The sequence below is a fragment of the Electrophorus electricus genome, chromosome 5, assembly GCF_041902795.1.
Source record: "Electrophorus electricus isolate QZ-2024a chromosome 5, ASM4190279v1, whole genome shotgun sequence".
Lineage (NCBI taxonomy): Eukaryota > Metazoa > Chordata > Actinopteri > Gymnotiformes > Gymnotidae > Electrophorus > Electrophorus electricus.
Window position 1 is genome coordinate 452,465 of NC_137501.1, and position 12,536 is coordinate 465,000.

General features: G+C 47.4%; 1 protein-coding gene across 3 annotated transcripts in view; it reads left to right on the forward strand.

Annotated features, from left to right (window-relative positions):
* The window catches only part of zdhhc8b (zDHHC palmitoyltransferase 8b), a 41,704-nt gene that overhangs the window by 5,757 nt on the left and 23,411 nt on the right, over positions 1-12,536 (forward strand). The window contains exon 1 of one of the 3 annotated variants that reach the window (XM_027026616.3): positions 9,998-10,111. The exons of the other annotated variants lie outside the window; for them this stretch is intronic. The gene's annotated coding sequence lies outside the window, so the exon portion shown is untranslated. Of the gene's footprint in view, positions 1-9,997; positions 10,112-12,536 lie in introns of those variants that run through there. 3 annotated transcript variants of the gene reach the window in all.

Consider the following 12,536-nt stretch of genomic DNA (forward strand, 5'->3'; position numbering starts at 1 on the left):
ACCAAATGTCTGTGATCACATGACGTTTGTTGGCTCAAACCATCCTCAGAACACATGAGATGTCAGGACATTCATGTGAATGTCAGGACATGTGCATACAACACTAGTAGCCTAATCATTTGTCACAGGACTTGTTTACAGCCTTTGTTATGTCTGTATTGTAAAAGCCACTCTTGTGATAATGATTAATGCATGATCTATGGTGCAGGCTCACTGTTGCATCAATGTGAATGTATAATTCAGGAGGGCTCTGGGGGCCCGTGAGCTGGTGCTGAGATGTTGGACCAAGATGGCATCTGCTGCTGGAGGTCGTCTGGGTTAGTTTCTGCTTTCTCTCGGAAATTGCTATAAATCACCAGGCCTTTTCCAAACCATGGTGGTAAACCTGAACTTAATTACACACTCTCTCTCTCGCTCCCCCCTCTGATCTAAATCTATTAACTTATGTGCTGCAGTGCTCAGGGTGACTGATTCAAAACAAAGAGACAAAAAGCATGTACTTTCCCATAATGCACCACGGCTGAAGCTCAGGGCCTGTTTTGTGACACTTTCTTCTCCATGGTGCAGCCCTTCTCCATAATGTAGGTGGAGCAGGTTAAATCGTGTGTGTGTGTGTGTGTGTGTGTGTGTGTGTGTGTGTGTGTGTGTACATCTGTGTGTGTGTGTGTGTGTGTGCGCGCGCGTCTGCGTGTTTGCGTGTGCATATGTGTGCGCATGTATGCATGTTTGAGCATGTGAAGGGGTTTGTCTGTTTCGTAACGCAGGGTCTGCGTGTCCGCTTGCACCAGGCCATGTATAAAGTGATTTGGAGGTAAGAACTGCATCAAAGTCTCTTAGCTGTCACTCAGAGTGTTAGATGCTTGGAGGAGGGGCCTGTTGTAGGCAGGCGCCTGCTAATCTTTGCTGTTCAGCAGAAGGGCAGTGGGTGGGACTCCTTCTCCCTCACTATATTCTGGTTAGGAGGAGTAATCTTCCCTCTTCTGCCCAGACGTGTGTGTTGTTGGAGAGACGAATTCTTCTTAATGAATGAATGAATGTGTGTGTGTGATTCCTTGTGAATGGCTTTAAGTGTAAACATGTTTTGATATGTGCTTATCCGTATTCATTGGCTACCACTGTCGGTGGTTTTTCAGTCATCTTAAAGTTAAAACCCCAAACCAGGATTTTGTTTAATAAAGTTGAGTGAGTTCTAGTCTTTCCACAGCACAGCAGTAGAACACCACCAATGTAAATCCAGGCCATTTGCCTGCAAAATAATGAAAGACAAATGCACATTACCATGTGCCTCATTTTCAGACTGCGGACAAACTCTGTGATGTGTTGGGGGCCCTTTTGCTGTCTTAACAGTTTTAGGGGGGCTGTAAATGTGGTCTGCTGTACCGCCAGTGAGATTTGGTGTTGTGCTGTATGCTGGGAGCTAACGATGTTTGCACAAGGGCATTTGAAATTCTAATTACGCTCAAATTGATTTGGGCTTCATTCAGCAAAGGCAGAAAATGAGAACAATCATTTTGTTGCTGCCTGCTCTCCGGATTTCATGTGTCAGGTTCTTCTAGCAGAAGAACAGCAAAGCCGATTTTTCTGTGCTCTGACTGTTTCTGGACATGATGAGAAGGTCCTAGCAGTCACCTATGAATCAGATCAAAGAAGAATACTGTAACTATGGCAACATGCTAATGGCTATATCCTCCTTCTCTGTTCTTCACATCTAAGTGTTTTATTTACATAGACAGGTTGTTGTTGGTCAGCACAGCGTCACACAACCTCATGACATGACCTCTGTATTTGTTTTTTTCTGCTCCTTTGAAAAATGGGGTGGGTTGGTTGGATATCGGGCGTGCCTCGTCTGTGTGAGGTGCACTGGGGCGGGGCAGCACTAGACTGGGCCAAATCTATAGCGTGTGTCTGTTTTATAATCTTCAGTAACAGCCTCGTCTTTTAGGCCTAGTTTGTGATTTATCTGGGATTATGCGCCGTGCACCATTTATTTTCTGTCCCTTTCAGCATCAGAACCCCCCCCAACCACACACACGTGTGATCTGGCAGCACACATCCCTGCTGAGGATTTATTGAAACTTGCATGATGGCACCATATGTCTAAAGGTGGAGGAGGCTATTTTTACTGGAGGAACATTTTTCTGTCCTACACAAGGCTCTGATTGGCTGACGAAAGAGGGGCCTGGCCTGAGCTACACCAGGCCCTTTTTGGCTGACGGACGAGAGGCCAGGGCTGGCCTGAGCAATCCCTGGCCCTGATTGGCTGACGGACGAGAGGCCAGGGCTGGCCTGAGCAATCCCTGGCCCTGATTGGCTGACGGACGAGAGGCCAGGGCTGGCCTGAGCAATCCCTGGCCCTGATTGGCTGACGGACGAGAGGCCAGGGCTGGCCTGAGCAATCCCTGGCCCTGATTGGCTGACGGACGAGAGGCCAGGGCTGGCCTGAGCAATCCCTGGCCCTGATTGGCTGACGGACGAGAGGCCAGGGCTGGCCTGAGCTATCCGTGGCCCTGATTGGCTGACGGACGAGAGGCCAGGGCTGGCCTGAGCTATCCGTGGCCCTGATTGGCTGACGGACGAGAGGCCAGGGCTGGCCTGAGCTATCCGTGGCCCTGATTGGCTGACGGACGAGAGGCCAGGGCTGGCCTGAGCTATCCGTGGCCCTGATTGGCTGACGGACGAGAGGCCAGGGCTGGCCTGAGCTATCCGTGGCCCTGATTGGCTGACGGACGAGAGGCCAGGGCTGGCCTGAGCTATCCGTGGCCCTGATTGGCTGACGGACGAGAGGCCAGGGCTGGCCTGAACTATCCCTGGCCCTGATTGGTTGACGGACGAGAGGCCAGGGCTGGCCTGAGCTACCCCTCGCTCTGCTTGGCTGATTGTTGAGAGGCCTGGGCTGGGCTCCGCCTTCCCTATGCTTGTTCCGGTGCACCCGTCAGGTGTGTGTGAAGGGGTTAATGGGTCAGGTGTGTGGCTGAGGGACGATAGACAGGTGAGAAGACCTGCCTCACCCAGTCTGATGTGAAGGTGTTTTGTATGTGCCAGGAGTCCTGGAGATGTTGTTAGTGACTTTACCTCTGCCTACTTTGACAGAACAGGTTGAATTCTGGGTGTGAGCTGCACCTCAGATGTACTTCAGAAGTATGTTCAGAGTCGACACAGTGTAGTCATATAGTGGTTTGTTTTCAGTTCTTAAACTCCATGTTGTTCTGGGGGCCAGTACTGTTTATTCAGTCTCTGCTGGCAGAGAGCTCCCTCACTGCCCGTGAGCGTATTAATAGAAGTTATTTTTGTCTAAAAAAAAAAAGACGTCATACATGGTATATTTAGAGTTCTGAGTGTGTGGGGTCTTTGTGTGTGTTTGTGTGTGTTACAGTGAGATAACAGTAATGCTCTTATTTCATATCTGGTCTCTCGAGGCAGTCTAATATTTACACAGCACACACACACACACACACACACACACACACACACACACTCTACTGTAGACCCTATCGCCCTCTTGCTTGTAATGAGATGTGGGGTTGTTGGTGCTCTTTGTTGTCTTAAGGAAACCCAGCAGTCAGAAAAGGTGTTACAGAGCCAAGTCTGATGTGTTGGATGTCTGATGGATTATTTTGTGTTCACTCTCATCTCAGACACACATATTCACCCATCTGTCCTGCATATCAGCATTTGTGCCCACATACATATTTGCACGAGTGTCCAACAACAGAAAGGTTGTATTTGAGTGGTGACTCAGTGTTAAACCCTCTAAGTGGAGGCGCTGGTAGCTCAAGTTCTGCGTTTTGCTCTGGAGGACGTTGGAGAGCTCAGTGGCTGAATGGGATCAGGGCAAGAATTGAGGAGAACGCCAGACCGTTAGTGTTTGCTGTTTTTGCATCTTCTGTGGTCGCTGCTATTCTTCTTCATTGTTGTTTTGATGTCAACGCTACGTGCAGATCTGTGCATTCTCATTTAAGTCGCATGGCCCGCGTGGACCACATACAAAAGTGACTCGGATCTGATTTGAAAAGATTGGATTTGCGTGTCCACACAGCGCTGAAACAAATTTGAGTCACTTGAGGTTATTGATGTGAAAGTAAGCGTTCTTCATTACTAACGGCTCACCGTTCCCTCACACTACTGGCCTGTCTGAAGAGAGGACAGTTCCTGTCTCAGCCATCGCACATGCCCCAGACAGTTTAACATGACCGAGTGTGTTTGGATGGTTTTGATGGGAACAGTATGCAGTCATATAGTGGTGGATGTTTGGCTGCGTTTGGGTGCTGGGAGTGTTTTTCTGTCACACTTGGTGTCCTGAGCAAACGTCATTAACCCCGACTCACATCTGTTAGTGTGCGGAAAGAGGGAAGAGACTGTTTTTGATTTGAGATTGAAGCCATAGTGTGTGTGCATGCTTGTGCGTATGCGCGCGTGTGTGTGTGCACGCATGTGCATGTGTGGGTATGTGTTCATGTGTTTTCTTGCTTACATGCTTGTGTGTGTGTGTGTGTGTGTGTGTGTGTGTGTGTGTGTGTGTGTGTGTGTGTGTGTGTGTGTGTGTGTGTGTGTGTGTGTGTGTGTGTGTTTTCTGCACTGTTGAGTGATTCTCTGTGCAGAGAAAGAAGGCGATCTTACACATGACAGGAGCTTTGTAGCCAACTGCAGTGCAACTCTTGTTGGCTGACACGTTTCTTATCCAACTGTGTGTGTGTGTGTGTGTGTGTGTGTGTGTGTGTGTGTGTGTGTGGTGAATTAGCCAGTCATGAATGCGGTTCTGGATATGAATGGGGGTAAAGCTCCAGTTAATTAAATTCAGATATTGCAGTGACTGAACTTTTCTGTCTGTTACTGCTGGTGGATTTTGGTCAGTATCCAGATATCATAACAGAAACAGGACCTCAGTGTGTCTTTTATAAATAACGCTTTTGATCCACCCACCATGAATATGTATCAACCCACCATGAATATGTATCAGATATTCTGAACTGTGTCCTGTGCTTTAAAATGTTCGTTATTAACACTTAAGCAAGGTTTCCCTCAGGGACTGGTACTGCATCTCCAGGCGTTTAATACAAAGTCTCTGTTAGTATCTCTGTACACTGATTGGTAGAAATGTAACAAAATACAAATTTTAGTTCAAAACAAAAGGCTGAATAGTGAGAGAGTAACAAAAGTGAAACAAGTGATTCAGAGATGCTCGTGTTCACCTCATCAGGGCTGGCTCTGCCCCACCCTACACGTCATCGTCAGGTTAAAATTTCCTAAACCAGGTGAGATTTTACATCACACCGGACACAAGGACGTAAATAGGATACTACAAAATGTTAATTTTGTTTTAGCCAACCAAAGTGATCAGCGTGTAGCAGCCAGCAGTCTGTGTTCAGTTTCTCCACAAGCTCAGGGGAGAATCGCAGTGCAGGCAGAAATGCCATCAATAGGGGAAAAGTTATGTGATTCTGTAATTCACTCCATCATAAGGAGAGCACGTCTGTGTTCTAAAATGTTGCGGTGTGGCCCGAGCTTCAACCCTAGTCTCAACGCACGAGATCCAGAGACCCCTCCTCCAGATCTGAGAAACATACTGGACATTTGAACCACTCCTGTTCTGGTCCTGGTGTTGGAGCCATGTTGGGGTTATTCACCCCTGACCTCCACCCATTTTCCATCACCCTGCGTTTTCTTTTGCAAGGGTGCGGGGGTGCGGGGACCAGGGTGGGGCTCTGTTTCTAGCATAACCAGAGCAAGGTAGCCAGCCATTAATATAGAAATACAGCAGCAGGGGCAGCTGGCCAGGGGAGTCTGCCACACGTCGCTCACAGGCAGCTCCGCCTCGTCTCTTTGCGTGGGGCTGCATGTGCCTCCCAGTTATTCTCATCTCCTGCACGTTTAGCTCTTATCTGATTTGTTTTCTTTTTCTTTCTCTCTCTGTTTCTCTATTTTTTAGTGAGTAGGTATTCAGTTGTCTTCATATGCTAATACAGTATAGATTCTTGACAAAATCTCTCTTTCATATCTTGGCTTAGTGCCATCTGACCACTCCACTCCACTTCACTCCACTTCACTTCACTTCACTTCACTTCACTTCACTTCACTTTGTGTGTAAATTCTCTGAACTTCGTCTTTTGTGTCCTTTGCCAAGAGAAACTGGAGTTTATTAGACTCCTTGATGTACAGTGATGTAGAGAGATGGGAGTGATGTAGAGAGATGGGAGTGATGTAGAGAGATGGGAGTGATGTAGAGAGATGGGAGTGATGTAGAGAGATGGGAGTGTGAGTCATTCTCCCATATGCATGCACACACACACACGTGCATATGTAAGTAATCATCATGTTTATGTTGCTGTCCTTACATTGACATTAAACAGTTTGATCAGACTGTAGATGATGTTGACCATAATTTCTTATTTTCTAGAATTATATTTCTTAGTTATAGGTGTTAATAGAACAGCAGTATGAGGAACAGAAATCTTCTTCTGTGAGTCTTCTGTGAGTAGTTCTTTTTAGGAGCTTGTAGTGTGTGTGTGTATAAGGTTGTGGTTCGGACTGTATATTCTGAGTGTGTTCTTCAGGACAGTACCTTCAGGACATTACCTTCAGGATAGTAGTAAGTGAAACTCTGCTTGCAGGCTGTTGTGACGTGAACTGCTTTGTTCAGACAGCTGTAGTCTTTCAGCGTGTTCGCTCTGAGGTGGGGGCAGTTGTTTCTGCTTGGCTGCATATATCATAGCAGCTGCCATCATTTAGGCGTTAGATGTCTCAGCTCCAACCTCACTGTCTGAGCAGCGAAACAGATGGGAGTGTGAATATCAGCTGTTACATTGGAGACACACCTGTCATGGGGGGTGTGTGTGTTTCTGTGCGTGCACGTGTGTGTGTGTGTGTGTGTGTGTGTGTGTGTGTGTGTATGTGCATGCACGTGTGTGTGTGTGCGTGCACGTGTGTGCGCGTGCACGTGTGTGTGTGCGTGTGTGTGTGTGTGTGTGTGTGCGTGCACGTGTGTGTGTGCGTGCACGTGTGTGTGTGTGTGTGCGCGTGCACGTGTGTGTGCGTGCACGTGCGCGTGTGTGTGTGTGCGTGCGCGTGTGTGTGTGTGTGTGTGCGTGCGCGTGTGTGCGTGCACGTGTGTGTGCGTGTACGTGTGTGTGTGTGTGTGTGTGTGTGTGTGTGTGTGTGTGTGGCTGAGAGAGCTCAGGAAGTGGGGGGTACATCATGAGTCACATCTCCTCCCCGGACTCCCACAGGTGTGCGCTGTGTACATATGACTGTAGTAGTCTTGGTCTGATAATATAATATGTAACTATAAGTGCAACTGCAGCTAAGCCTGGCAAACCAATGATCTCTGCTCCGCCAAGCTCTGCCCATCCAGCTGTGCTCTACCCAGCTCTGCCCATCCAGCTGTGCTCTACCCAGCTCTGCCCACCCAGCTGTGCTCTACCCAGCTCTGCCCACCCAGCTGTGCTCTACCCAGCTCTGCCCTTCCAGCTGTGCTCTACCCAGCTCTGCCCATCCAGCTCCGCCCCACTCCGCTCTATCAATTCCAGGGAAAATCAGTGTTTAGCACCCACCGTATGAAGCTGCTCTCCTCAGGTTTAGTGAAAGTTTAACGTGCTGTGAGCTTTTGGGGGAGCTTGTTGTGGCTGTGTGTAATCTGACACCAGATCTCAGTGAAGGTCATGGAGGTCACAGAGATGGTGAGTAGAACGCTACCTTCTCTTCCAGTCTCGTCTTCTCACGTTTCTGTCTCTTTCACGCAGTTTTCTTCCTGCTTTTAACTAGAGCGAAGTGAGACTGCTCACACACACACACACACACACACACACACACACACACACACACACCATGTGCATTGCCATTCATAAAGCAGACTGCATGGAAGACACTTGAAGGTGGTTGTGTGGGGGGGTTTATGCCCTGTTGAAATCCCAGTAAGACTGCATAAATGTAATTTATATTTTCATATTTATGACATGTCATGGCAGGTCTATACAGCAGGTCTACATAATAGTCACCAAACTCTGTCAAAGTGGAGCATGCTGCTTTAAGAGACCCTAGCAGGAGCAGTTGGGGAGTTTCATGGAGGCAGCATCCTGGCTCACACCGTGCCTCCCCCCGGTCTGAGCTTCCCCAGGGTCCTGCCTCCACATGTCTTACATGGCTCTCTGTTGTAGGTGGTCCTGTAGAAACCACTAAAATAGTACATGCTCATTCAGGCTCCTAGACATGTCTGGATTATGGTTAACCCATAACCCCTAACCATAAACATGACTGCACCTTGTTCATTGCTGCTCAGGGATTGGCGTCTGTGTGTCTGTCTCTCTATATGTGTGTCTGTCACTCTACATGCATGCCTGTTTAGATGTTTCTAAAAACTGTCTTTCTGTAGCTATATCTCATTTATCTGACACTTTTTTATCCAAAGCAACTTGGTTATGACTGAGTACAACTTGAGTAATTGAGGGTTAAGGGTCTTGCTCAGGGGCCCATCAGTGGCAACTTGGTAGTGGTGTGACTTGAACTGGCAACCTTCCGATTATTAGTCAAGTACCTTAACCACTGAGACACCACTGCCCACTCTCTAAACACTCTGCCTTTCTGTAGAGATCTCTAAACACTGAACTGGGTTCCACAGAAATCCATGATTCCATGCAGCCAGACCCTCTGTCAGCGGCTGATCACACAACTCAGGACTGTGATATGGTTACTGATCTGTGGTGGGCAACGTTATACACCTGATGACTGCAGGTAGCTGGTGGTGTTGGTGCTTTGTTTTGTTTTGTCTGTGTTTCATTTTCTTTGTGTTTTGTTATGCATATTGAGAAATGTTTATTTAAATGAGTGGGGTTTTTTTTACACAGTGCAGCTAAGCAGCACTGTTGCGTTTAGTTAACACCCAGCTCTCCCTGCTGGGTCAGCTTCTGATTGGCTACTAAACAAGTGGCTACGGTTATAGGGAAATGGAACACGTAAGGACCGCCCCTCCTCAGACCAGCACAGCGCGTTGGCAGACACTTTCCAAACTGCTGTCTCTCCTCAAGTCTGCTCTGTGCCCACACACATGCCTCTGACCAGACCTCGCCATGGCAGTCTGGCCTCTGCCGTACAAAACGGTTTTCAGATCTTCCTAAACAGGAACCTACACATCACCATTCTCCATAGTGGCCTTCTGTGGCTTGTGCTAGTTTCTTTGCCTGCTGTAAAATGAGATGTATTTTAATATCTCAGCCTTAATATCCGCAGAAAGAGTCATAATCTAACTTGCTGTCCGAACTGTTCCAGAGCTGACTCCTTCCGCCTTCACGCCCTCACCGCTGGTCTTGTTTGGGGAGAAAACGCACTTATGAGTCTATTCTAAGCTTCTTAATCATGTCTCTCCCCTCGCACGCCGGGTTTTCGGATCTGAATGGCTGTTTTCCTGCTGCTAACATGGCTCATATTTTCCAGTGTGGGCTGGAGTATCTAACAGGCTGGAACTCTGTCCAGCTTCACCTTCCACACTGAGAGAAAGAGTTTGTGTTAGCTGTGGCGTGTTAGCTCCACATGTCTTTCTAGTGATGGTTGTCATGGGGTGAACAGAGACTGAACTGAGACTGCTGTGCTATCTCCTGGGCTACAGGGCAGGGTTTGCAGCCCTTGTGATGTTAAAGTGTTTTAAATCATTAACTGGTCAGACTGTAGAACACAGAGGTTAAATACATCCCATCACCTGTAAGCTGTAAATCTAAAGACCTTTACAAGGCCTATGTGCTGATTTATGAAACTCTCTCTCTCTGTCTGTCTGTCTCTCTTAGCCCTTCACATAGGTGGTTCACTTAATCTTCACCTTAAGTGGGGATGCAGGAGAATAATTCTGGTGCAGCTGCTGACACGGACGTGCAGAGACAGACGCGCAGGGACAGACGCGCAGGGACAGACGCGCAGGGACGGACGCGCAGGGACGGACGCGCAGTGCTTCCTACCAGATGAGAAATGCTCCAAGCCTCGGGGAGGTGTAGGGCTTGTGTGCTCTTCAGTCTCGTCTCCTGACTACTCTTCTCCCTGTCCTCTCAGGATAGATGGCGCTCCACCTGTGCAGCACGTCAGACAGAGATTCACTCATTCACTAAACCTGTACAGGTGTTTATTAGCTGAGGTTAGAGGAGGAGCCTTTCTGTTATGAAGGGTATAAACCATCAGATGATATATATGTGTGTGTGTGTGTATGTATATATGTGTGTGTGTGTATATATATATATATATATATATATATATATGTATATATATATGTATATATATATATATATGTATATATAAAATGTGGGTGTGTGTGTTTACGGGGATGAGATGTTTGTGGTTTTCGTGAGCTGTGTAATGTGCTGCAGCGTTAATGAGGCCTGTATCTGTACCGAGCTGTTACTGAGCTGAGACTGAATACGGGTCTGAGTAGAGATTTCAGCTGCGTGTCCCCCATGAGGCCCAAAGCTCTCACACTGCTGGTGTGTTCCAGAGCGCTGTAGGAGTTCGTTGAGGGCTGTCCCACCCCAGGTACTCGGCTAGGGCTCTCCTAACCGCTCACTTCAAGCATCTTCCTGTTCTGTCCTTCTCTGAGGCTTCACACATCTCCATGAAACAATGAAGCAGTGTCTCTCGGCCCGTCAGGAATAGAGTAACGGCCGAGCCGAGCTCTCCTAACCGCCCACCACAGGCGTGGCTCGCACGCGGGACGTAATTCATGATGAGCTTAGAGGTTTAATTACAGCCCCAACCATGGTGAGAGGCCTGATCGTCTGTGGGGGGTTTAGGTTTTTCTGCTGGTGCACATGTTAGGTGTTCCCAGACAACACAGGTGACCCCAGATGACCCCAGATGATGCACACCAGAAACCAGTACTGAGTTGTTTGGGTGCACAGCTGTTTGTGCAGTAACTGAGTAGTAGCACTGTTAGGCTTGTAATGTTTATAAGTTTGATATGAGTTTCAGTTCTGAGGTCAATATTTTGATTTGATTTCATGCTAAGAATTAGTCTGCAGTGAATTCTAATAAAGGTCTCCAGATTTTCTAACCATGATCTTTAGAACAGAGTCCAGAGTCCCACACAGAGCAGGTCCTGCTCCGTCCTCTCTGAATAGGTCCACGTGGACGTGCGTTCCTCAACACCCACGCTGGCTTGAGACCAGAAGAGCACAGCGTCCACCGTCAACATACTAGGACAGAGACACTGCTGCTCCTGTTGGCTACGTAGTGGAGAAAAGTAAAATATGGATACAGAGCAGTGAAGTAAATTATACACCAGCTATTGTAACGTATATGAAATAAATATCTATTCAAGGTAGTCCAGTGGTGAAAGTACATAGGTGCCTTGCTCTCATATGTGCATATACGAATTCATGAGATATGGATGTGAGATATGAGATATAAGATATGGATGTGAGATGTGAGATATGGATGTGAGATGTGAGATATGGAGATGAGATATGAGATATGGATGTGAGATATGAGATATGGATGTGAGATATGAGATATGGATGTGAGATAAGATATGGAGATGAGATGTGCGATATGAGATATGAGATGAGGATACAGTACTAAGTGGCCAAGGTTCTAGTGTAAGTGTCATCTGTGGACAGTACCAAGGCACTACAGCAGTGAGCAGCAGCAATGCCCCTGAAACCATAGTGAGGAATGTGGGCGTATTTTTACATTTCTTGGATATACTTTCATATTTTTATTTTATTAATAGTGCTTTGAAATATTTCCACCTTTAGAATAGTGGAACAGTGAATGTGAGAGTTTCTCCAAACAAATGGTACTGGCATCGTGTCAGAGGTCAGTGGAGGGCATCGAGAAGGTCAGGACACAGTATTCAACTGGACTGGGAGGCTGGTTCTCTCGGGAACTGCGGGCAACTTTGCCCTCACGGTGATCTAAGACACAAGCGTGGTTCTTCTCCGCGTGTCGGTCTCACTTAGACCCTGCTGGACAAACCGCAGGCATTCCCCAACCCATATGAAAGGGCCTGTTCTCTACTGCTTGGCTGAAGTAAGTGTAAGAGTGTGTGTGTGTTGTGTGTGTGTGTGTGTGTTGTGTGTGTGCCATGCGCATGCTATCACTCACTGGCTGAATTTAGCTTTTTCTGGCACCTTTTTCTAGTGTGTAGGCAAAAATCTGTTTTCTTCATCCGTGAAGCCTGGCGTGAACTAATGTATGTAGCAGGTGTAGCGGGTGGGTGGAGGTCTGCGTCCTCACACCCTGAGCGGAGGTTCTCCACCTTTCACAGCATGAATGCCAACGTTTGTTCATGGGAGCTTCCACTGCAGAGAGGCTTGTAGCTGATAGCTGCTACATCCTAGATCTCTGTTACAGTCAGGCCTTTCTTCACTGAGGACACGACCACATATGTCCATGAAGATGGACATGTTCATCTACATTGATTTATCTCAATGTTGAATTAACGTTTCTGGGCAAAAATGACAGTTTCTTTCTAGTTTGTAAAACTCAAGGTGCTCATGCTAGTTTGTGTGGGATGGACAAGGATGTGAGAACTACAGTTAATCCTGCATGTGTCAGAAGGTTTGCAA